Consider the following 23,802-nt stretch of genomic DNA (forward strand, 5'->3'; position numbering starts at 1 on the left):
GTTCCTGAGTCATCTCCCCTGGGGGTGCCCTGAAATCAGGGGGGCTCTAAGGCCGAGAAGATAATACCACTAACAACAGCACCCATAACAATAACAGTAGCGGCTCGCACTCTCAGCAGCAGCTCTGCGTGTGTTACCTTGTTTGACGCTCACAGCGACCCTCCCTGTTTTGCAGATTGTGGGGGGAGGGGGCGCGATTGAGGGACAGAGAACGGAATGACCTGCCTGAGGTCACAAAGTGGTGGCCCAGCCCGGAGCTGCTCTCCCAACTCGGGGAACCAGCGGGGTCATCCCAAGTGCCAGGGTAGGAGGAGGGACCGTTGCACTGGAATGTTCTTTTTAGCGACAGCGCGTGTCTCTGGAGGCAGCAGAGAGCGCTGAGCACCGGACGCCACGCCGGGCTCCGTCCGGGCCGTGCGCCGCCCCCGTGCCAGGTGGCCAGAGCCTGGAACGGTGCCTGGCGCGCAGTAGGTTTCATAAAAGTTGGTTGAATTAAAGAACGTCTGCAGAAGTGTTACGGGGTTACTTCCCCGTGTCCCGCCTGAGGCGGCTGAAGTGGATAAAGGGCCAGAGGCGAGAAAATGCCAAAGGAGCTGAATGCAAACTGAGGTGCGAGGCCCCCAGCACTTTCCCGCCGCATCGTGGGGCTGTGGCTGGGCACTGGCTGCTCGGGCCGGGACCGCAGGCCTGGCTGACCTCCCTGCGGTGGCCGGGAGCCGAGGCCCTGGCTCCGGCCACTGCGCCGTCGGGGCCCACGGCTGGCCATAAAGGGCTGTGGGTGAGAGCTGGGACCCATGCTGACCAATAGAAACACAGTGTCAGCCACAAATGCAAGCCACATAGGTAATTTAAAATGTTTTGGTAGCCACATTCAAAGAAAAGAGAAATCGGTATCCATTCAGTGTATAATTATGTTGTATAATTATAATTATTGGTATAAAACATCATTCTTGAGATTTTTTTCCTTCCCTCCTTATTTTTTTTTTATAGCACTAAGGATTTGAAGTCCAGTGTATTTCATATTTCAGGTGGCTCATGGCTACCAGATGGGCCTGGGCAGCTTTGGGTGTTTCAGAGAGAGCTTTTGCCGGGCGCACCCCCCTCTCCCTCACCTCTGTGTACACTTGTGCCGGATCCACACGCGAGAGTACGGTCAAGGCAACTTCAAGTGCACGTTTCACGCTTCGCAGGTGAGGCCAGTGCTGCTGAAGCAAGGCCACGGAGCCCTCGCTTTCCTCAAGTGTAACTGAGCGCCGGCCCCCCGACTCGCCAACACAGGGATTTGATCTAGGAAAGAGTTGGGAGCGTGTGCCAAGATTGAGGTGCAAGGATCTTCATCAGAAGGTTGTCTTAGCTTCCCCTCGCTGCTGTAACAAATCACCACAAACTCAGTGGCCTAAAGCCACACAGTTTTATTATCTGACCATTTGTGGGGGGTCAGAGGTCTACCATGGGCTGAAATCAAGGGGTCCCGAGGGCTGCATTCCTTCTGGGGGCTTAATGAGGACTCTTGCCCAGCTTTAGGAGGCTGCCCTCATTCGCTGGCCGGTGGGCCCCTTCTAGCCACCAGTGCCATCGCTGCGACCGCAGCTCCCACGGTCTCATCTCCTGCCTCGCTCTCCGCTTTGCAGGGGCCCTGTGATGATGCTGGGCCCACCTGGAGAGTCCCGGGCAATCGCCCCCTCTCAAGACCTTGAACTTTATCAGTCTATAAAGTCCCTTTTTGCCCTGTAAGGTCACACCTTCATAAGTCTCTGGGGATTTGGGCACGGACGTCCTGGGAAGGACAGCAAAACCACAAACAATCCGATAGGAAAAGGGGCAGAAGATGGGAAGAGACATCCAGCCGGAGAGGACGCGTGGACGGCCAGTGAGCACGCGGAAAGGTGTTCTGCATCTCGGGCCCTCGGGGAAGTGAAAAGTAAGACCCTGAGACAGCCGCATGCCTGTTAGAGCAGGTACACTTTAAGAGGCCGAGACTATCAAGGCCCGGGGAGGTTACCGAGAGGCTAGATCTCTCAGACGTTGCTGGTGGGCGTGTGAGAGGGGACAGCCGCCCTGGGAGGCAGGTTCCCGTCCCTTCCAGAAACAAACATCCACGCCCCTGCCCACACGCTGCACATGTATCCCAGGGACATGCAATGTGGCCACCCGATAAACTCTGCAACAATAGCCATAGCAGTTGTATTCGTAATAGCGCCCCCCCCAAAAAAAAAACCCTTACTAAAATGTTCTAAATAGATGAATTGTTAATAGGCATGGTTCATCCACACCATGGAATACTATTCGGCTGTAAGAAGGAAAGAGCAGTTTATATAGACCATAAACATGGGTCTCAAGGGCATTACGCTGAGCTATATGTACGTAAATTGCTCAAAATGGCTGAGGTTGAGAGACACAGATCGTGTTCGTAGTTGCCCGGGGTCAGACAGGTGGGAGGGGGGAGGGCTGTGAGTGACTAGGATGGGTTGGGATGAGGGGACTCGTAGTGGTGGCAGCTCTGAGTCCTGGCTGTGGGGGTGAGCAGGCAGATGCCCCCACGTGATGGAATGACGTCCAACTCTACGCAGGTTGCGTCAACATCAATATCCTGATTTTGATACAGTGCCGCTGTTATGGAAGATGTAACCACTGAGGACACGGGGTGAAGGGCACACAGAAACGGGCTGTCCTATCTTTGCAACAATCTAACATTGTTTCAACATTAAAAAAAGTTGGAGAGAAACCACCTCAATGCCAGAGAACGGGGGTGGGGGGTGGGGGGGGTTGATGAAATAAACTGCTACGTCTTTGCAATACGGTGATGCCGAGTCATGCAGAACTGGGTTTGTGTGCTCACGGAGTGACGAAAGTCCGAAAAGAGACACCACAATGCCAGCAGTGACATCCTCCGGGTGACTTCTGTCCTTCGGATGTTTGCCCAGTGCTATACAACACACATGTGTTACTTTGATAATCAGGGAGAAAACGCCATTTCCATTTTAGGAAAGAAAAAAAGGAGTTTTATGAAGGCAGCCAAGGGGCAGCAGATTGTGTTGCCGGCCGTTCCTCCTGCCCCCGAGTGCAGCTCCGCAAACGTGCGCAAAGGGCTGCCTGCGGGGAGGGCCCCCTCCCGGGGAGAGGGGACCGTGAACCCTGGGCACCGCTTTCTGGCGGCAGGAGCCGCATGGAGGGAGATGGGGTGATTCAGACCGAGGCCGCTGCCGGCCGAGAATAAAACAGCACCTGGTGGAGTCACTAGGGTTACGAGTCCTCCCCTCCCCACCAGGGAAAACCATCTGTGTGGGCAAGGGGGGTAGCGATTCAAAATGAAGAGAACCTGGTTGTTGAACCTGGATGAAGAATTAAGCTATGAAGACTTTCTTCTCTCTCTTTTGCCCTTTCTAAAAGAGTCTTTAGCGTTTTTGCTTTGTCATCATTTCTGTTGAGAGAGGCGCCTGGTCTTGCATTTGCAAACATGGGTCCTTACAGGCCTTACTGCTGGGCTCATCTCTGCGGGACCAGGGAGGCCGAGGCCCTGTGCAAGTCACCCCGAGGCCTCGGCCGGGGAGGGGCGGGCAGGAGCCGCTGCGAGGGTGCAGACCTGCATACATAACCCGGGCAACAGTCGTCAGAGCGAAAACAGTCCAGTTATTCTGCAGCATTTACTGCACTCCAGGAACTGTGGTGGCTACTCTGTAACGCACCTAAAGTTGGTATTTTCCAACTTGACAGATAAGGAAACCAAGGTCCAAGGGAGGCGACCGGCCCAAGGTCATGCGGCCAGTCCATGACGGCCCTGGAGTAAGCCCCTCTCGCAGCTGGCTCCAAAGCTCTGTCCTGTCCACGTGGGGCCTTGTCCCTGGCTTCCCTTGTTCCTTGGGGGGATAAACGAGGAGGGGGCCAGCCTGCACACATCCCCGCAGCCGCCCACCCCACCCCTCCCCCAGGACAGGAGGCAGGGCTCGGGCGCCTGCCGCTGGGAGCAGGTCCCTGGATGCCGGGCCGCTGTGGCCTGGAGGGAATCTCCTGTGCACAAGCTCCCCCTTATGGAAACCAGGGACAAGCGGCTGGAGCTCCAACCTGCCACTGCATCCAGGCGGGAGCCGCTGGGAAGGGCCGGCTGGCCGGCCAGCGGGGTGCCTGGACCCGGCTCCCAGCTCCTGCCCAGCCCCGAGCTCTGAGCGCAGGGCTGCCTGACCCCCCGGGAGGGTACATCCTCAGTGTCTCCCCGGAGTTCTCACTGTTGGGCCCACACATCACAGGATGTGGGTAAATAATGTGACAGAGACTGACAGAGCCCCCAGGAGAAGCGATGCTATTTACAGTGGCAAACGTCCTCTCTTTAAATAAACAAATAGAACAGCACAGGCCGCGTGTCAGTTCCCAGGGTGTCTGGGAACTGTGTCTGAACTGCAGAGCTTCGGGCGCACCGCCCCCCCTTGGCGCGCCTCGGCGTCCCCGTCTGTAGAGTGGGCGTGAGGGCACTGGCCGCACCGGGTGGCTGCGAGGAGGCTGTGGGCACGAAGGGCTCAGGCGGGTCCTTCTGGGGACGAAGAGGGGCGGCACTGCCCGGCGCTGGCTCCCTCAGGAGTCCAGCCACTCAGCCAAGGTGTCCGGAGCGCGCACTCTGTGCCAGGTAAGCGTGGCTGCGAGCAAGCCAGACGGTGCCCGCTGACCTGCAGTGACCAAGAGCCGTCCCCCGTGGCATGCAGGAACGTCCTGGAACAGTGCGTGAGGACAGGGGAGAAGGGGTGACAGTGTGGCCTCTCCGCACCCCGGGCCACGGGTCGGCTGCCCTGGGACCCGGGCTCCGGGTTCTGACTGGGTCCCTCTTCCTCTGGAGCTCTGTTCCCTGTTCCTTCCTCTTTCTCTCGGAATCTTCATCGGCCCAACCTCGAAACAGTGGAGCAAAGGGAGTGCTCATTGGGGGGTGGGGGGGCCGTGTTCCTCTGGGTCAAAGGGGGTCCTGCCCCACACTCTGCACACGGCCCCCCCACCCCCATCCCCAGTGTCCTCCCCAGGCCTTCCTGCCCACCATGGTGCCCCCTGGGCTCCTCCGGCCTGTTCTTCTCCAGCTCGGGCACCTGTCACTGTCCCTGTCCTCCCAGACGCAGGCCAAGTTGGCCAGATGGGGACCTGGAATCCAAGCCTCAGTTTCCTCATCCGTGAAAGGACCTTTAGCATGGTTCCCACGGCCTGACTGCGAGGTTTGAACGACGAGGACTTCCGAGTGAATTGGCACGGGTGCGCTCTCCACAGGGCGACGGTGTTATTGTTGATGTCATTGTCCCAGGTGGGCGTCCCCGTGGGCATGTGTCCTGAGAGATGGTCCTAGAGGGGAAAGGCAATGAGGAGTCTCAGCAGTGGGGTTGCCAAGAAAATCCCCGAGGGCTTCCTGAAGGAGGAGATTCCCGAGCTGAATCCTGGGACAAGCAGGCGCCTGCAGGGGGAGTGGGAGAGGGGGCAGACAGAAGGAGTGTGTAGATGTCTGTGTCGTGAAGTCGCTGGACTCAGTCTCTGCCCCCGCCTGGGGCTGAGCTGCAGGCTCTTCAGGATGGCAGGGTGGTCGGCACAGGCAGAGGAGCCTAGTAAGGCAGGCGGGGCACCCTGGTCTTGGGGGCTTTGGATGCCCAGACCAAGGGAAGTCCCCACCGTGCCACTTGGGCACAGCAGAGAGAGGAACTGAAGCAGGAGAAACGGGGGTGGCTGCGGTCCAAGGGAGAGAGTGAGTGAGGCCCGGCTGAGGTCAAGGCCATCAGGGTGTGGAGAAGGGAAAGTATCTGAGAGATGTTCCCGAGATGGCACGGCCACGGCCCCGGTGGGCCGTGTGACGGACGGACTGCGGGGTGTGAGGCGGAGGGAAGGCCGTACCCTCCCACCAGAGGGCCCAGACAGACACCCAGGGAACAGAGTGAAGTCGACGAGGGAGAGGATAATTAAGTGCTAAATTGTGCGGCTTAATTTATTGTTTGGACAGTTGCCTTGTGCTATAAACCCCGTTGCTCTAATGAGCTCATGACATCAGCCGGCAGGGAAAGCAGGCCTAGCCCGTTGCCTGTCGCGGCTGGAGCCGCCTGTGGGCGCTGCCCAGATACCCACCTGGACAGCTGGCCTCGGTGTGCCGTCAGGGGCACCAACAGGCCCCCGGCCGGCGCGGCCCTGACACCACCCTTCCTCAGAAGCTGCAGAGTCGGAAAGGCCGGGAACTCAGCAGAGTTCTGCTTGGAGGGAGGGAGCCCAGAGGCTGAGCTGGGCCACAAGGCAGGCACTGGGGCCCCGTCCCTGGAGCCCAGAGAAACAGCTTCACAGCCAGCCCCCCTCCCACTCCTGCTTATGGGACCTCAGGCAAGCCCCCACCCCTCTCGGTGCCCACCTCTCCGGATTCCAGTGAACACACAGAAATCTCGGGGGGAACCTCAGTTGTCAGGAAAAGACGCTCCCGATTTTAAAATGATACTTAAACGAGAGGAGGACTGGGGTGGTGGGGCGAAATGAAGCTGTGTCTGCAGAGCGCTTTGTATTCGGTTGAGGAGGGCTGATCTTTCTCATCGAGGAAAGTCCGACCCGGTAGAGGTGAGGGAGGGGCCGACACCCTAGCCCTGCTCCCCCAGCCCTTTGTCCTTCAGAACCCCCGATGACGACCGCACTGGAGAGACCGTCTGTTTGGTTTTCTGCTTCACATACGCCCTGCAACAAGCGGTGCCTGGCATAGGAGACGCACTCGATACATGTTTTCGGAATGAATGAATGAATGAATGAAGCAAGCTCAGATGGTGGTCAAAGACAGGCACATGCAAACAGGTATTTTCACCTGTCAAATCATCACACATTAAAGGTGATTGTTCAGACCCAGTGGTGACCCCAGGGACAGGAAACAGCCCTCAGGGCGCCTCAGGTGGTGCCACGGAGCTTCAGGGACTGGGCCCAGCTAACCAGTGGCAAAACTGGGACCAGAATGTGCTTCTGCCCACACCAGCCCGCCCAAGTCCGCTTGCTGCCTTCCCTCTGCGCCACGATCCCCCCACCATACGGACCCCTCGATTTCCAGACGGGGATGCTTCCGAACGTGATACTGTCTACGAGGTTGTGTGTCTGCGGGGTGTGGTGTGTTTCCCATTCTGTGCGTGGGTCTGTGTGCCTGGAAAAAAAAACAAAACCCAACAACAACAACAACAAAAAACCCCAGCCCCAAACCTCCTGAGTCGTCTCGCATCAAGAGAGCGGCCGCCTCTCCCCCACCCCAGGGTGGCTGTGGCATTGTGAGCAAGCTGCAGACCCCCCAAGAAACCAGAACATTCTGTACCTTGTGGCAATTAGTCCCCACTTGGCTTAAGGACTCCGACATCAAAGGAGGCCTCCGCGGCCGCCCAGGGGAAAGCAGGGGAATGCCTCAGAACAGCCCTCTCCCCTCATTAGGGCTCCCGCCACCAGCAGAGCAGGCTGCGGACAACAGCCCCGGCCCCATCAAAGGCCCCCTTCCCCGGGGAAGGCCTCTGTAATCCAGGCCTGCCGGGCCCTGCCCCCTCCCCACGCCCTGCTCAAAGCGGCCGTCTGGGGACACCTGACTGCTCTCCAGTTCAAAGCCAAGTGAACGCATTAACAAGACAAAACACCATTTTCCTGTCTCAAAACTCCTAGGGCCCTGCCTTAAGCCGCCTGCCGTCAAGGCCTGCAGGGCACACAATCCCTGCCCCGTTTAGCAGCGGGGCCGAAGTCAGCCCCTCCCCGGCGGTCTCTCCAGCCTTTGAAAGCCCCGAGCACAAACCCCGCCTGACTTAAGCCACTCAGCAATGCCTCTCCAGGCCTAATCTGCCCCTTCGGAAGGTAGGTGGCCACTCTGGAGCCAGCCCTCCCGGGAGCCGGGGCCGGGAGGGGAGAAAGCAGGTCGGCTCTAGGAGGAGGTTGCAGCCTTTCTCTGCAAGCAAAGCAAGGTTTTCTGCTGAACCCGAGAAACAAAAGCTGAGGGGAGCTGCGAGGAGACCCCCGTCGGCAGCCAGGGTTCCAGAGCAGAGGCGCCCGGTTTAGTCCTGTACTCGGCCATCCACCCGCTTGTCCATCCACCATCCGTCCTCACATCTGTCCATCCATCAGCCCATGTCTATCTGTTCCTCCATCCATCCATCCATCTGTTCGTCCATCCCTCCATCCATCTACCGACCCATCCACACATCTATCCATCCATCTGCCCATGCATCCGTCTCCCCATCCACCCATACATACACACATCTGTCCATCCAGCTGTCCATCTCTCTGTCCATCCATCCACCTGTCCACACGCCCACCCATCCCACTGCATGCCACATGCTGTTCCGGCCCTGGGGATCCAGAAAGGAACGAGACACAGAGCCCACCCTCCGAGATCCCCCGTCCGTGGAAGAGCAGGAGACACCCGAAGGCTCCGAGACAGGGAAGCCCGAGAGACAGCAGGCGGTCTGAGGGGACCAGGAGGTGTGAGACCTCGACCTGGAAGAGGAACGAGAGTCTGACTAAGCGGAAGGGAAGACGGGGGCATTCCAGGCGGCACGTGCAAACGCTTGGAGGCCCGAAACGGCCCAGGTGTTTGAGGCACTGCTAAGCACTGGCTTCTGCAGTTTGTATGAAGCCACGGAGGGGGCGGCAAGAAATACGGCGGCAGCCAGAGGGCGAGGGCCCTGCACTCCTTGAAGCTCACTCCCCGGTGAGCATTCAGGTGCGCTTGCCCACATGCGCGCACAAACTCAGACAGCTCCCCACACATGCAAACGGCAAGTGCATGCACAAACACACAGATGTGCATACCCTCACACACACGCGTGCTCACGCAAATGTGAATCTGCTCATACATGTGCAGACACATGTACACAATTACAGGCACGCAATATGCTCCCTCCATGCCCGTATTCAAGCACACTTGCATACCCACACGCGTGCGAACGCACACCATCTCACACGTGCTGAATGTCCTAGCCTGCATAACCGAACACACGCGCACGCACACACACGCTGCACCAGGGAAAGACCGGGGCGAGGATGCCTGCCTCTCATTATCCCTCGGTCATAAAAATGCGCCCCAGGCAGTGAAACTTGGCAGCGTGGAGCCCGTCAGCTGTGCCTGGGCTGGAACCGGGTGTCCCTCGGCTCCGCGCGGCTCTGCCAAGAGATGGGACTCCCTGTTCTGATGTCAGCGTCCTTTCCCAGCCTTCCCGAGCCAGCGCAGCTCCCCCCGGGAGAGCCGCCTTCCCCTCCTGCAGCCGGGCCTCGCTTGGGTGGCGGGACGGGCGTGCCACCGCCAGCCGGGACCGGCGCCCAGCCAGCTCCGGGCAGGGCGGCACCCGTCGAGGCGCAAGACCCAGTGGGTGCCACCCTGCTCCTCCAGTTCCATCTCACGGGTTCCCCCCGAACCAAGCCCTCTGCTACTGCCCCCCCGGATCTGCCCTGCTCCCTCAGCTTCCTTCCTGATGTGCCCGGTCATCAGCAGGAGACCGCAGTGGGGCCGCCTCCGAGCCTGAGAGACCGCGGACCCCCTGGAGGTGGGAGGTGGGTGTGGCCGGGCCAAACGAGTGGAGCCTGCTTCATCCCCCTACCCCCCACCCCCTGCAAACAGCCATCCATCCGTCCATTGCCTGCCCACTTGTTTATCTATTTCTTTGACCACTTAACCATCCAATCATTTGTTCACCTGTTCATACATCCTCCCATCTGTCTGTCTGTCCGTCCACCCACCCATCCATCCATCCATAGACTCACCATTCAAAGACTTTCAAACCCCAAAGCCCTGGGTGCGTGCACCTCTCACCCCTTCCTCCCCGTGGCTGATGCTGCTGCGCATTCTCCTCGCCAGGCCTCGCTGTCTCTGTGCCCAGGTCTGCCCTCTCACTGCCAGAACCTCGATCTTTTTGCCCGAGGACTTGCTCTCACCACTGGGCTTTCTCTCTCTGTCCCCCATGCGTGGGGGGGCTGGACGAGGTGGGGAATCAGCAGCCCTTCGGAGCAGCCTCCAAGCAATGACGGGCCGGAGTTGGGATCTCAACAGCCCAGGGTCCTCATCCTTGGGGCGGGGGAATGGCTCTGACAGGGGCGGGGGGCTTCTTCCCGGGCCCCCAGAGGTCCCAGCAGGATTAGGCTCGTTGTTCCCACGGTGGGCACTTGCAGGATAACACGCGCTTCCCCTCCCCGCCTCCCCTCCCCACGGTGCTACTTCCGTCCCCGAGCACCCCGTGTGCATCTGACTCCCGTGGCCAGGTTGGCTTCTGGGGAAGCCCAGCGAAGACACCACCTGCGTGACTTCGGCAGGTGACCTAACTCGCTACGATGCATGGCCCCGGGTAAGCGTTCCAGCCTGGCTTTTATTAGCACGACTACCAGCAGGGAGAACGGCGCACGAGCAAGCGCTCTTGCCCTCATGAGGCGCGGGTCTCCTCCGTCCAGCGGCGGGAGCATGAGCCCGGGCAACGCCCTTCTCCCCTGGTCCCAACCGAACCCGTCCTCAAGTCCCCGGGAGTCTCCCCTCCTGTCCCCCCTGGCTGTGCTCACGTCTCCCCATCTCTCCGCCCCGCACTCCCGGCCGAGCCAGAGCCGCCTCCGCCCCGCACTCTTGGGCAACAGCACGGGCCCCTGGCAGCTGCCACGCCGCACCCGTCCCCCATCTCTGACCATCCAGCCTTCAGAGAGAGGGACAGCCAGAGGGACGGGAGCCTTGACACCCCCCAGCGCGCCTGCTGGTCGGAGGGTCCGGGGCAGCGTCCTCCGCAGACTCGCAGGGCCCCGCCTGCAGTTCCGCTCGCGCCCACCTGGGGGCCTCGCCCCCGGGGCCTCCGGCGCCCCAACCTACGCACTGCCGGTTCTCAGGACACACGGTGCCCCCTTCAGACGCCCACCTGGTTCGCCCCTGACCCTCTGTCAGATCCCAGCTCCGGGGCTGTCCCTTCAGAGACGCTTACCTCGGCACCGCAGGCCAGGCCAGGGCCCTGCTTCTGGGCCCAGACACGGCCATCTGGTCACCCAGTCGTCCACTCGTTCCGGCGCTGATGCGGCGGCAAGCAGGTCAGACCAGCGTCTTCCTTCCAGGGTCCGTGGGGGCGGGGCGGACGGGGAGAGAGGGCCAGAAGGAGGCCCTGCTTTAGACAAGGGGCCGGAGAAGGCCACTCTGTGGAAGCGACAGTTGAGCTGAGATTTAACCAGTGAAGCTGAGAAGTTACTGAAAATGATGGCAGTACTGCTGGCGATGGTGACAATGACGGTGGAGTGAGTTGGTGGCAGTGGTGGGGGTGGTGGTGGTGGAGTGGGGTGGGGGTGATGGTGGTGGAGTGGGGTGGGGGTGATGGTGGAGGTGATAGTGGAGATGGTGGTGATGGTGGTGGTAGTGGAGGAATGGGGTCGTGGTGATGATGATACATTTTGTAGGAGCTCAGCCACCTCCTGGGCTGACCTCACCATCTTGCTGTCACTGATAACCTTGTCGTTTCCATCCTCCCGGACCCCACCCTTTGAAGCAGTCTCTCCCGGGCGGAAGCTCCAAGAGGAGGATGGGAGGGGAAGTGGTTGGGTGACTGAAAAGTGACTGTCAAGTCACGGAGGGGCGGAGAGACACGGTTGGAGCAGAGGCCAGCCTCACAGGCCTTAAGCCTGTCGGTCAGAGGTGCTTCCACGCATTATTTATTTTGCCCTTTAGTCCCCTTCCCATGGACAGCCGGGAGCTGCTTCTCGGCTCCTGTCTGTGTGGAGAAGACAGACAGACGGGCCTTCTGAGCGCCTCCCTACCCGGGACGGCCCGGGCACCGGGATGGGACGGGGACAGCCCGGGCACCACCAGGGCAGGAGGCGTTGAGGGGTCTACACGGTGGCCAGCAGGTGCACCCAGTGGCTTGCTGCCTGCAGAGGGCAAAGGCCATACCCACGGCAGAGCTGAGGCCACAGCTCAGTCTCCCGGTTTCCCACCCGGGCTTTTCCCATCACACCCCAGGTCACCCAGAGACAGAGAAGAGAAGAGCCAGAGAGCCAGCAGCCGGTCCAAAGAGAAAAGGACAAAAGAAAAGCAGGTCCCCGAGCCTTCCCTGCCTCCCGCCGGTGTCCTCAGCCTCCCAGTCCTCCAGCCGGGCCTGGGATTCCGGAGCCCCACCTGCCACACCCGGGGAGCCCAGAATGGGAATGGCCGCCCTCTTTGGGAGACAGACTCTGGGTCTCCAGGGTGGGGTCTTGGCAAGGCACAGACACGTGAGGGGCCCCCGCCCCATCCCCGAGGGGCAGCAGCCGCCGTCCCACACTCGGGGAGCAGACAGGCAGGGGCCGAGTGGCGCCAGGCCCGGGTCCGGCCACCACGGGCAGACCTGCCCACACCCGTGGGCAGAGCTCCTCGCCCGCCAGTGCCCACAGCAGCCTCATTAGTCCCCCCGCCCCCGGGCCTGGGCTGGGCTGGGCTGGGCTGGGGGTGGAGGGTGAGGAGAAGCAGCTGAGGCGGTGGAAAGAGGCCTCGACCCGGCCCTTAACTGCTTGTGTGGCTCCGACAGGTCCTTTCTCCATGCCTCTGACTTTTCGTCCGGGACAACGGTCCACACACTGAGAGCCCGTCAGAGGAGGCCCGTGTGGAGCATGTACCCAGCGCTGGCCACGCGCCCGGCGGTCAGTGAGCCGTGGCCGCGGTCGTGTACCCCCAGGGCTCAGAGAGGAGCCCCTCCCCCACACGGCACCCCTCTGCAGGAGACCTTGGCTGCGTCCACAGACTGTCCTACAGGAGCGTTTCCATGCCCTGCCCCCGGACCCCAGGCCACACCGCCTTGTTGAGATCGAGATAGTGGGGCCGATCTATAGAGCGGAGGTGGTGGGGGGGGTGGGGGGTTGGTGTTGATGGTTGTGTTGATGGTGATGGTCATGTTGATGGTGTGGTGGTGGTGGTAGGAGGGATGGTGATGGTGGTGGTGGTGGTGATGGTCGTGTTGGTGGTGGTGGTGGTGAGGATGACGGTGGTGATGGTGGGTGGGGTGGTGATGGTGAGGATGATGGTGGGTGGGGATGGTGGTGATGGTGGGGTGGTGGTGGTGATGGTGGTGTTGATGGTGTGGTGGTGGTGAGGATGATGGTGGTGATGGTGGGTGGGGTGGTGATGGTGGGGGTAATGGTGATGGTGAGGGGGTGGTGGTGTGGTGGTGAGGATGATGGTGGTGGTAGTGGTGAGGATGATGGTGGTGATGGTGGGTGGGGGATGGTGGTGACAGTGGGGTGGTGGTGATGGTGGCACTGGTGGAGGCGATCACCTCAGTGCATGGCAGCTACTATCATCACTCCTGGCTCTGCCGCCCCCAGACCCTGCGGCCTCTGGCTGACCCCTTGGAGCCTCAGTGTCTACCCCACAAGATGGGACACCAGTAGGGCTGATGCAAGCGTGGCAGGGGAGAAAGGGTGAACTGCTTCGACAGTGGTTGCCTCCCTGTCCCCAGCCGCCACCCCGTTCTCACAGGGGCCTGGCTCCGGTGAGACGCTGGGCTGCTGAGCGGGAGGGGAGGGAGGGGAGGGAGGGGAGGGAGGCGGGCAGGCCGGGGCGGGGGAGCTGGCAGAACAATGGTCAGCCGGCGGCTTGCGGTTTGTGTCCTGAGAGAAGCGAGTTGACGCTTTCTTGTCATCAGACTTTCCAGTCACCTGCCTGGGAACCTGAGGAGAAGGTTAGGGAGCCAAACACATATTGTTTCTTTTGTTCGGGGTGCCAAGTTCGGTGGGATGAATTGGCCATCTGTTCTCCCAGCTTCGATCTGGCAAGCCGGAAACCTCTGCTTTCTGAGTTGCCACTTTCCATCAGTCGCTAACAACGGGGGCGGGGGGAGGGGGGGGAGGGAGAGGCTGGGGGCTGGGCCCTCCCTGGAGCCCACCTGGCCCTCCGGGGGCCGGGCCCCAGCTCCAGGCCCACGGGGTGCTCCGGGCCTCGGACAGCTGGCCCCCCGCCGGCTCAAGCCTCCGGGGCCTTGGTTTCCCCATTCATCAAGCGAGGGTGGAGGGGCGGGCGTATCCCTACACACCCTCTGGCTCTGATGCGCCCGCGTGACTGCGTGGCTGAGGCCCGGCCCGGGGAGAGGAGGGTCTTCGGGTCTGGGGGCCGGCCCTCTGTCCAGGGCTGCTCACCTCCCCGGGGCAGGCTCAGGTCAGGGCTTCTCGGCCTGGGCACTCACGGGCTCTCACTGGTGGGAGGGGCTTCACATCCTCAAGCAGGGGCCTTACCTCAGTGCCCGTGGGGGCGGGGTCTGTGAGACCCTGACTCTCAGGGCAGAGTTATGTGTGTGGGGGGGGGCGGGCAGGGGCACTGCATTGTCCCAGAAGCAAGGAGCCGAGTTTTTATCTGATTCCCAAGGGACCGACCCCGAGACACAAAAAGGTGCATCATCGGTGACCTAGAACCTGGGAGGAGACCTGCTGCCACCTACTGTGACATCCCCAGACGCAGGGGACACAAAGCACTGTTAACCCCCCTAACACTCCGCATGGGGGTGTCTCCAAGGCAGGAGCAAGCAGCCCGGCTGTGTCTGAGCAGAGGCTGGGTGGTGGGGGCCGGGGGCAGCAGCCAGCAACGGTGAGGACCCGACAGGCCCAGGCGGGGGCTCGGGCGCCCGGGGAAGGAAACAGCTTTAGGAGGGGCCTGGGGGGCCTCCCGTGGCCCCCGCCCTCTCAGCAAGACCCGCAGACACCACAGAAAGCGCGACGTGCCCTCTTCTGGCCTGAGCTGTGCCGCCCCAGTGGCCTCCGCCGCCTGACGGCTGGCTTTGCGGCCCACCCCCCACTCCAAAGGGCAAGGCAGTCCGTGCCGGCAGACCACCTGTGTGTGCTAAGCCCTCTGTAGACTCCTTTTATGTAACCTGTACAGCCAGGGTTTGCATCCAGGCCCCTTCCCACAGGTGAGGACGCGGGGGCTCAGAGAGGTCAAGTAACCCAGTGAAGGCCGCTCAGCCAGGGTGGGAGTCCCACTGGTCCAGTTCCTGGGCCTTCAGCGGGCAGCTGGAGCCCCACGGGGCTGACCCCCCAGCCCCGCCCCCGGGTCCCTGACCGGCTCCTCCGCCCAGGGGCACAGCCCGCACCCCCATCTGCGCGCCCCTTCCCATCAGGTGGGCCTGCACGCCGCTGGCAAGTAACGAAACCCGGAAATGATTGCCAGCCCCAGCCGCTGCCCACACGTCGGCCCCCCGCCGCCCGGGTGTGTGTGCTGTTCCCCATCCAGACGGATTACGGCCCAGAACAAGGAGGCTGGGGGCGGTGGGGGGCGGGGGGATGGCAGTGAGCAGGCACTCCGAAGACTTGAAAGAAAATTTGAAACACACGTGTGTTGCCTTGGCTCGGGTAACCCCGATCCCTCAGCCCGTGTGGCCCAGCCGCCCCCCAGAGACTCCCGTCCCGGCTGGGTCTCCGAGGGGCCTGCGTTCCAGGGTCAGCCCCTGTGCCAGGGGGAGCTGGCCCGGCCCCAGGACCCGAAGAGCTTGGGCCGGCAGAGGCCCCCTTGCCCAGAATCCCCTGTGTCTTAGAAGATGCTGAGAAGAGGCCCGCGGAGAGAACGTGGTGTGCCGGGGGAAGGGCCAAGTGGGGACACGACCCCAGACGCCACGGGCAGTGGGAGGCAGGAAGGGGGGAGCCCAGGCCGGTGGGGGGACAACCTGCCCCCGCTGTCTGGCCTCCTTTTCGCTTTCCACCCAGCCCGAGGCTCAGGAGAAGCTGCCTTCGTTCTCCCCTTGCACCTGCTGCCTTCCTCGTAGCCCTTTCCCGGGCCCGGGCTCGGAGCCTCAGCGTCCTGCGGCCAAGGTCCGGGGTGGGGAGGGGTTGGCGGAGGCTGGCTCGGGGGGCTGGAGCCCGGGTCAGGGACCGAAGGTGAGGCCGAGTGACGGGCCCTGCCTCGTGCTGTTTACACGGAACGTCCTTCCAGCGATCAGTGCACGGCCTCCAAACATGTGGCTTCAATCTCTCCCTTGAAATATCGGGGGGGGGGGGCGGGGGAGGGCGGTAGCTGCTGCCAACACCCACTGGATGCCTGTCTGCGCAGCCCAGCTGAGCGCTCGCTGTGCGCTAATAGCTCGAGGCCTGTGTCTCTCGCCAGCGGCACCGAACACTTGGTTTGCAAATTAGTTTCATATTTGGGAGGGTGTGGTCTGGGAACAGGGCTGAGGGCCGGAGCGGAGCGGCAGAGGGGCAGGGTGGCGCAGGCCTGGAGCTCCAGGGGCGAGCAGAGTGGGCTGCAGCTCCGGCCCGTGCGAGCCAGTGGGGCCCGGGGGCGGGCGCCCTCGCCCCTCTGAGCCTCAGCTCCTGCACCAGGAAGAAGACGGACGGACGGACGGAAAGGAGCGCATAATCGAGTGTGACGGTGCTCGGTGCTTGGCCCAGCGCTGGTGCTTGGGGCGCTCAGGGTGTGTGCGAGCTCCCCTCCAGCCCCTCTCCCCGCCCCCCAGGCCCGCCGCCTGCCCCCTGATGGCCTGACTGCTGCCCATGGCTGCTTTCAGCACTGACGGGGTAGGTCCCAGCCGTCAGGGGACTGGCTGTGGAGCAAAGCTCGGTCAGCGGCTGGGCCTGTGCTCGGCCAGGACCCTTTCCCTCTGAGGTCCCGTTCTGCCAACTGTGACGGGGGGGTGGACGGTAGGGGTGGCAGGGGGCGGCTGGGCCGGATGCCTCATGGACAGCTTCCGGGTCTAGACCTCGGGGACTCTAGAAGGCTCCAGAAATACCAAAGTCCCAGGGCTTGGGGGTCCTGGGGTGGGGTCAGGGGGGCCCGGGGTCCTGGGCAGTGGGTACCGGGAGGGCTGGCTTCCTGGGACAGGTGTGCAGGGACTGTGCATTGCCCTGTGACATTCCCCACGGCCAGCTCCGACTCACCTCATCTACACCTCTCCCTCCTCGTGGCACGTCCCCAGATGACCCAACTCGCAGGCCCGATGACACACTTCTTTGGGTGACAGGAGCATGGTGAGGTGCCACATGTCCCCAGCACGGATGCTGCAGAAACCCCAGAGGTGCTGTTCAGACTCAGTGTCACCGGGGCCGCAGCCCAGGCGGGCCGCGCCACAGTCTCCCTGGCGGGGTCCTCCAACCAGCTCCCGGCAGCTCTCGGTGCACACGCTCCGGGGCGGAGTCCTGCCCTGTCCCCTCTGGCTTCTGGGGGTGGCCGGCAATCCTGGGCTCCCCCTTGGCCTATAGATACTTCACTCCAGTTCCTGCCGAGGCCTGCACGGGACTTGCTTCCCTCTCTGTGCGTCTGCGTCCAAACCTCCCGCTGCTTACCAGGACCCCAGCCGTGGGCCTGTGGCCCGCTGGGGTCCAGGATGGCCTCATCTTGACTTGACCCTATCTGCAATGGCTTTTTGTTTCCCAATAAGCCCCATCTCACAGGCATCAGGGGTTAAGGCTCTTCTGGGGGAAAGGGCAGGGGCAACGACCCAATACACCATCCATGAAGTGCCCGGCCAGGGAAGGTGCTCAGTGACTGGGACTGGTGTGGGGGTGGACGGACACGGGGTGGGCCGGCCCACGTGGGGAGGAAAGCTGTGTGTCCGTGGACAGGCACATGCCCGCTCTGTGCCTCCGCCATTCCCCTTCCCTGCGGGGTTAGGAGGATGATCTGAGCTCATATATGCAAAGGCCCTGACCCCACACAGCTGCCTGAGAAATGGCGGTCCTCTCCCCTTAAAGAAACTGTGTGATGCTTGAGGGGCTCTTCGTGGCTACGGTCCGTGGTGGCTTCCTCTGGTGCCTGGGGGAGAGGGGGGAGAGGGGTGCTGGTGGCCAGGGGAGGGTGCTGTGCCGTGCGCAGGGCGGTGTTTTTCAAGGCTGTGGAGGGAGAGGGGATGATGAGCTGTTGACCTTGGAGTTCACACATGTCCGCCCTGCAGGTCTGGCTTCAGGGCCAGGTGCTGACGTTCGAGAGCCAGGCAAGGCCGCTGGGCAGCCGCGAAGGGTCTGGTAAAATGTTCTGCAGTGGAGTGATTGGAAGTGACGGGCCGGCTGGGCGGGGAAGGAGCAGGGGGAAGGAGCCAGCAGGCGGTCCGCGGGCTCAAGCTGCAATGCATTAGTCGGGGTCTGGGTGGGGGCGTGAGGAGGGGAGGGAGCGCTTCCAGAGGGAAGCAGGGGAGTGGGAGCTGTAGGGGAGAGACCCTGGAAGGCAGGCGGTGGGCTGGCAGAGAGGCGGGGCGAGACCCTGGGCTGTGGTGATGGGTGGGGGGCAGCGGGTCTGAGCCACCGGGCCGTGCAGGTCTGCAGAATGCTCACAGCCCCAGACCTGGCGTGATCCCCAGTGTACAGTGTGGGAAACTGAGTCCCGGGGAGGGGAAGGACCAGCTCAAGGCCCCCCGCCACCCCCAATTTTCTCCACTGATCCCTACCACCACGCCCTCCTATACCTTCCTTCCTCTCCATCTTTTCTTCTCTTCTTGCTTCGTAGCTGTGGAAGCTGAAAAATGGCCTTCAAATGCATCCATATCGTAATCCCCAGGATCCAGGAATGTCACCTCGTATGGCCAAAGAGTCTCTGCGGGTGTGATTACGTCAAGTGCGCAGGTGCGCTGGTCATCCCAGACGGTCTGCGTGGGCCTGGTGTGACCCCAGGGGCCCCTGGGAGATGGAGGCAGGAGCGTCAGAGTTGGAGAGAAGCCTCTGTGTGGCTGGACCCACAGAGCAGAGTTTTGAAAACGGGGGCAGGGACCGCAAGCCGAAGAACGCAGGCACCACTCAGAGCCAGAACGTCAGAGAAGCAGACCCTCCCCTGGGGCCGGCCGAAGGCGCCAGCCCAGCCGACACCCGGATGTTAGCCCCGTGAGCCCCATCTCTGACCTCCCTAACTGGACATTAAATGTGTTTCGGCGTAGCCCATGCAATCCGTGGCAATCTGTTACAGCAGCAGCAGGAAACTAATACACACCCTTCCCCGGCCTGCCCTTCGCTTTTGCCTGCACTTGCTTTCTTCCGCCGCCTCCTCCTCCACCCACCCCGTCTCATTCTCCTCCTCTTCCTCGCCTGCCAGCTTGTCCTGCTCCTCTTTCTCCACCTCCTGCCCCTCTCACTTGTTGGCTGCCCCCCGCTAAAGAGCAGGGATTTGGGGCATCTCTGAGCCAGGTTCAAATCCAGCTCCACCGCCGGCCAGCTCTGTGACTCCCAGCAACTCACCGTGCTTCTCGACCTCTCTGTGTTCTCGTCTGCACGCCGCTCCGCCCCCTGGCTTGCTGTGGGGCGTTAGAAGACACAATGTCCGCTGTGGAAATGGTGCGTCACTCAGTAGATGCATGTTTCTCTGCATGTCCCCTACTCTCCGTAACCCAAGGCTCCACCTGGGCTCAGGCCAGGGACGGGCACCCACCTGGTGGGATGGTGGCCTGCTTCCTAGACCTTCAAGCGGCGGCCCAGGCTCTCGGCCGGCCTGGGTTGGGTGGAGTGGGGCGTGGGCTGACAGCCACGGACAGCGCTGCCCTGTATTTCTCTCTTTCCTCCGGAGACGCTGTGGCTGACAGTCTCCCAGGAGCACTTGCTAAAGATACCCTGGCACCTGGGAGAATGGCAGTTGGTCACGGAGCTGTCAGGGCTCTCAGAGCCCAGGCGAGCAGGCCCTCGGCAGCTAAATCTGCTCGAAAAGAAGATGCAACATCATTACCCTTCTTCTCCACGTCCAAGGGAGACCTCCCTCAACGCCCGTCCTGGGAAATCAAACCTTGTCTTCCTGCGGCTGCTATTCCCCGACGGCGTTTCCATCAATTAGCCGACAGAAGGCTGGTCTCCCGTGGATTCATCAAAAGTTTGCCCGTGTCTTGGTCGAACGTGGGGGGAAGGTGTCTCCAGCCGCTCACCCCGGATCGCCGTCTGAGGGCTGAGGCAGAGAGGCAGCAGTGAACTTGCTTTTGTTCTCCTAGAACATTCTAGGGGCATATCACGTATCGCTCACTTCAGATGAGAAGCTGAGGCTCGGAGGGGGCAGTGATCGGTACACGGTAACGAAGCTGCCGCCATTGACATGCGACCAGCTGCCACCACTTCACTGTGTCACTGCACTTGACGGTGTCCTCCCACTTGGGTGCCCAGCCACGTGTCCAGGCTTCAAGCCTACGGGTCTGTTTGTCATGCGGACTGAAGGGATGCGGCCTAAAGCGGTCATCGGCTTTGATTGCTCAGTGGGTTGGTTACCTGCCCCAGGTGACCCATTTTCATAAGACCTCTGTGCCAGGGAGAGTTTTGATTCTCTTGAAAAAGGGGGCTGCTTTTCTTTGCGGACAGTGGAGAATTATATAAATACAATTGTGTGTTTCTTTTTGCTCTGGCTGCCAGGAAGCTCAGACCACGTTCACAGCTACACCGCCATCACTGTGGCTTCTCAGACTTCCTGTCCCAAAGAACTCCCTCTCCCACGCTGGCCCCTGGTCGAACGGTCCTCCTTCTGGTCCCGCGAGCTGATTCAGGGAACTTTGCTATTACTTGTGAGTACCTCCCTGCCACAACTACTTTCCAGAATAAGACGAAATGAAAACAACTAGTCATTGGCCATTGCTATTATTGTTATTTAATTTCCACGGCTTTATAAGCTCTATGCAGAGCCATAGAATAAATCTTAAAAACCCAGATGGATTTAACCACATGAAGAATGCCCTCTAAGAAGTATAGCAAGTGTAACACAATCTGCATCGTTATACAATATCATGATAGAACCGAGATCAAACCTGTCCATTGTAACAGTAAGTGTAAAAGAACTTAAATCGCCATTTGAACAACAAAAAAAAGATTTAAAATGTGGCTCGCAGAACAAACCCAACCATGTGCCATGTGAAAGAGACACAAACAATGGGATCGGAAAAGCCACACACGGAGATGGACAAAGGGACCCTGACAAGTGGGGACAGGTGACCAACCCTCAGAATCAGGGGAGGTGAGACCGGTGATGGGCGCAGCAGAATTCAAGCCAAAGAGCACTAAACGTGACGAAGAAGGACACATTTTGACACTAGGAGCTTCAATCTAAAGTGATGATATACCCTGGCTGGCGTAGCTCAGTGGATTGAGCGCAGGCTGTGAACCAAAGTGTTGCAGGTTCGATTCCCAGTCAGGGCACCTGCCTGGGTTGCAGGCCACGGCCCCCAGCAACCACACATTGATGTTTCTCTCTTTCTCTCTTTCTCCCTCATTTCCCTCTCTAAAAATAAATAAATAAAATCTTTAAAAAAAATAAAATAAAATGATGACACAACACGTTCATGTATTCGACCAAAAAAATCAGATCGGTACTCTTTGGAAGTATAAAGGTCATGAAACAGAAGGGAAAGTGGAAGAACTGCAAGAAACTGAGAAGAAATAATGAAGTGTGGAAAACTGGCTAGTGATTCTGGAATAGAAAACTGAGATTAATGGGGAAAGTGGAAATGTAAGAATATACTCTTTACTTAACACTATTAGACTAATGCTATTTTCTGAGTCTGACCATTGTACTATAGTTATGGAAATGTTAATATCAGGGGAAGCTGGATACAGAGAATCTCTCTAGATAAATTTTGTAACTTCGCTATAAGCCCATACTTTGTTCAAAAACAAAAATAAGAACAGATTTAAAAAAAAACAAATTATGTTTCCTGACCACAAAAAAAAAAAACACAACTAAGTACAAATCAATAACAGAAAGCTATCTGGAAAATCCCTACATATTTGGAAATCTGAAAAGGCTACATGATGTATGATTCCAACTCCATGACATTCTGGAACAGGCAAAACTACGGAGACAGTAAATTCATCAGCGGTCACCAGGGGGTAGGGAGGTTGGGGAATGAATAGGCAGAACACGAAAGATGTTTAGGGCAGCGAAGCTGCTCCGTGTGGTACCCTGATGGGGAGTGCATGCCATGCACCACGCATCTGTCCAAGTCCACAGTGGGCTCAGCACCAAGAGTGAGCTCTACCGTCGACAATGGACTTGGGGCGCTGTGTTGGTGAGGTTCACCCGTGTAACGAACGTCCCACGCTCGGTGGGAATGCTGATCGTGGGGGAGGCTGCCCGTGAGTGGGGGCAAAGGGCACACAGGGGATTTCTGTCTCACGTTTGCTGTGCACCTCAAACTGCTCTAAAAAAAGTCACGTCTAATTTTCAAAAGAAAATAAGATCATTGTCGTAAGTGCAGAAAAGGCATGGGATAAAATTCAGCACTTACTCATTAAAAAAAAAAAACAACTCAGCAAGCTAAGAATAGAAGAAAATTTGTTCGAACCGATAAAGGGCATCTATAAAAAACCTACAGCTGACTTCGTACTTATCGGTGAAAAGGTAAACGGCTCTTCCACAGGACCTAGAGCCAGGCAGGCTGTCTGACCGCGTCTGTTTAACATGGCTCTGGGTATCCTCCTCAGAGACAGACAAAAGGCAGATAACAGAAAGGACGGAGTGAAACTGTCTTTATCTGTAGAGCGTGCGACCACCTCCGCCGAACATGCCCACGGTGGGGTTTCACTGGTTACTAGCCCTGACACGCAGGGTGCCGAGGCAGCGAGGCCCGTCCCGTAAACGCGGCTGGAAGATCGGCTCTCCGTGTGAAAGGCCTGAGCTCCCATCCCTACCGCGCTCTGTATACGAGAGTCAGTTACAGGGAGATCAAGGAGTTAAATGCGGAAGCACACCTTTAAAACTTAAAAAAAATGTAGAGGAATATTTTAAAACACAACACCGAAAGCCCTCACTAACTGTAACGGAAAAGATTGGTAAATTCGACTACGTTAACATCAAGAGCTTCTGTAAATCAAAAGATACTTTTAAAAAGTTAAGACAGGCCACAGACTACAAGTTTTTGCAACATAGGCAACTGAGAAACCATTAATATACCGAAGATGCAAGAGCTCTTGCAAATCAATAAGAAAACAAATCACTGGAAAAATGGACCTGCGACAGGAGAAGGCATTTCAAAGGGAAAATACATGTGACCGTTAAAAATGCGGAGAGATGTTCAGTCTCATGAGTAACAGGAAAACACAAGAAAAAAAGTTACTGTTAAATTAAGGAATTTGACAATGCCAGATTTTGCAGATAAGATGATCAACTGATAATTCTGGTGAAGAGTAAGAATCGGTGCAATCACTTTGGAAATCGACTCGGCTCTCTGACAAATTGAACTTTGCGTATCTTAAAGCCTAATAATTCCTCTCTTGGGCAGAGACACAACAGAAACTCGCTAGAAGTGACCCGAATGTCCGTCGGCGGGAGAACAGGTAAACCAGTCCGGGTGTCTGCGCAGGTGGTGCGTTCACAGCCGGTACAATGAATGAACTACACCTACCTAGAGGAACAAGGACGAATCTTAGACACAAACATTGTAAGACAGCAAGTCTGGAATTCCTGGGACACGTCTTCTTTATAAACTGAGTGAGTGGCAGTTGAGTGCGACTAGGTCAGCCGGTTGCCTGGCCACCAGCGGGCAAACAGGGCCCAGACTTCCAGCGGCGGAGGAGACCAAAGCCCCATGTTCCGCCAGCGGCTGCCTGCTCTCACGTCCACCTCGTTAGGTTCATTCGCCCTGATGCACTTCGGGCCTTGAGCGGGGCCTCTGTCCGACCGCAGGCCACCGAGCCTATGCTGACCCCTGTGTGGGCATTACTTCTAGAGCGCCATCTGTGTGCTGGGCGCTGGGGATGAAGCCGGGAACACGCAGGCGAGGTTCCCGCCCCGGCGGCGTGGCCAATAGAAAGGCAGGGACCTGTCAGAGCCTGGCCCAGCCTGCACGGCACAGCCAGCCGGGTGTGGGGTGCAGGGGGGGGGGGGGCAGAAACGCAGAAACTGACTTCACTGACTCAAGTGAAGGCACCCTAGAAAGCACTGTCATCTCCGCCTGAGGGGTCCGGGAAACAGGGCCACGTGGCCGTGGGCGTGCCCAT

The sequence above is a fragment of the Phyllostomus hastatus genome, unplaced genomic scaffold (genome assembly GCF_019186645.2).
Source record: "Phyllostomus hastatus isolate PE091 unplaced genomic scaffold, TTU_PhHast_1.1 phas_contig_150, whole genome shotgun sequence".
NCBI classification, from domain to species: domain Eukaryota; kingdom Metazoa; phylum Chordata; class Mammalia; order Chiroptera; family Phyllostomidae; genus Phyllostomus; species Phyllostomus hastatus.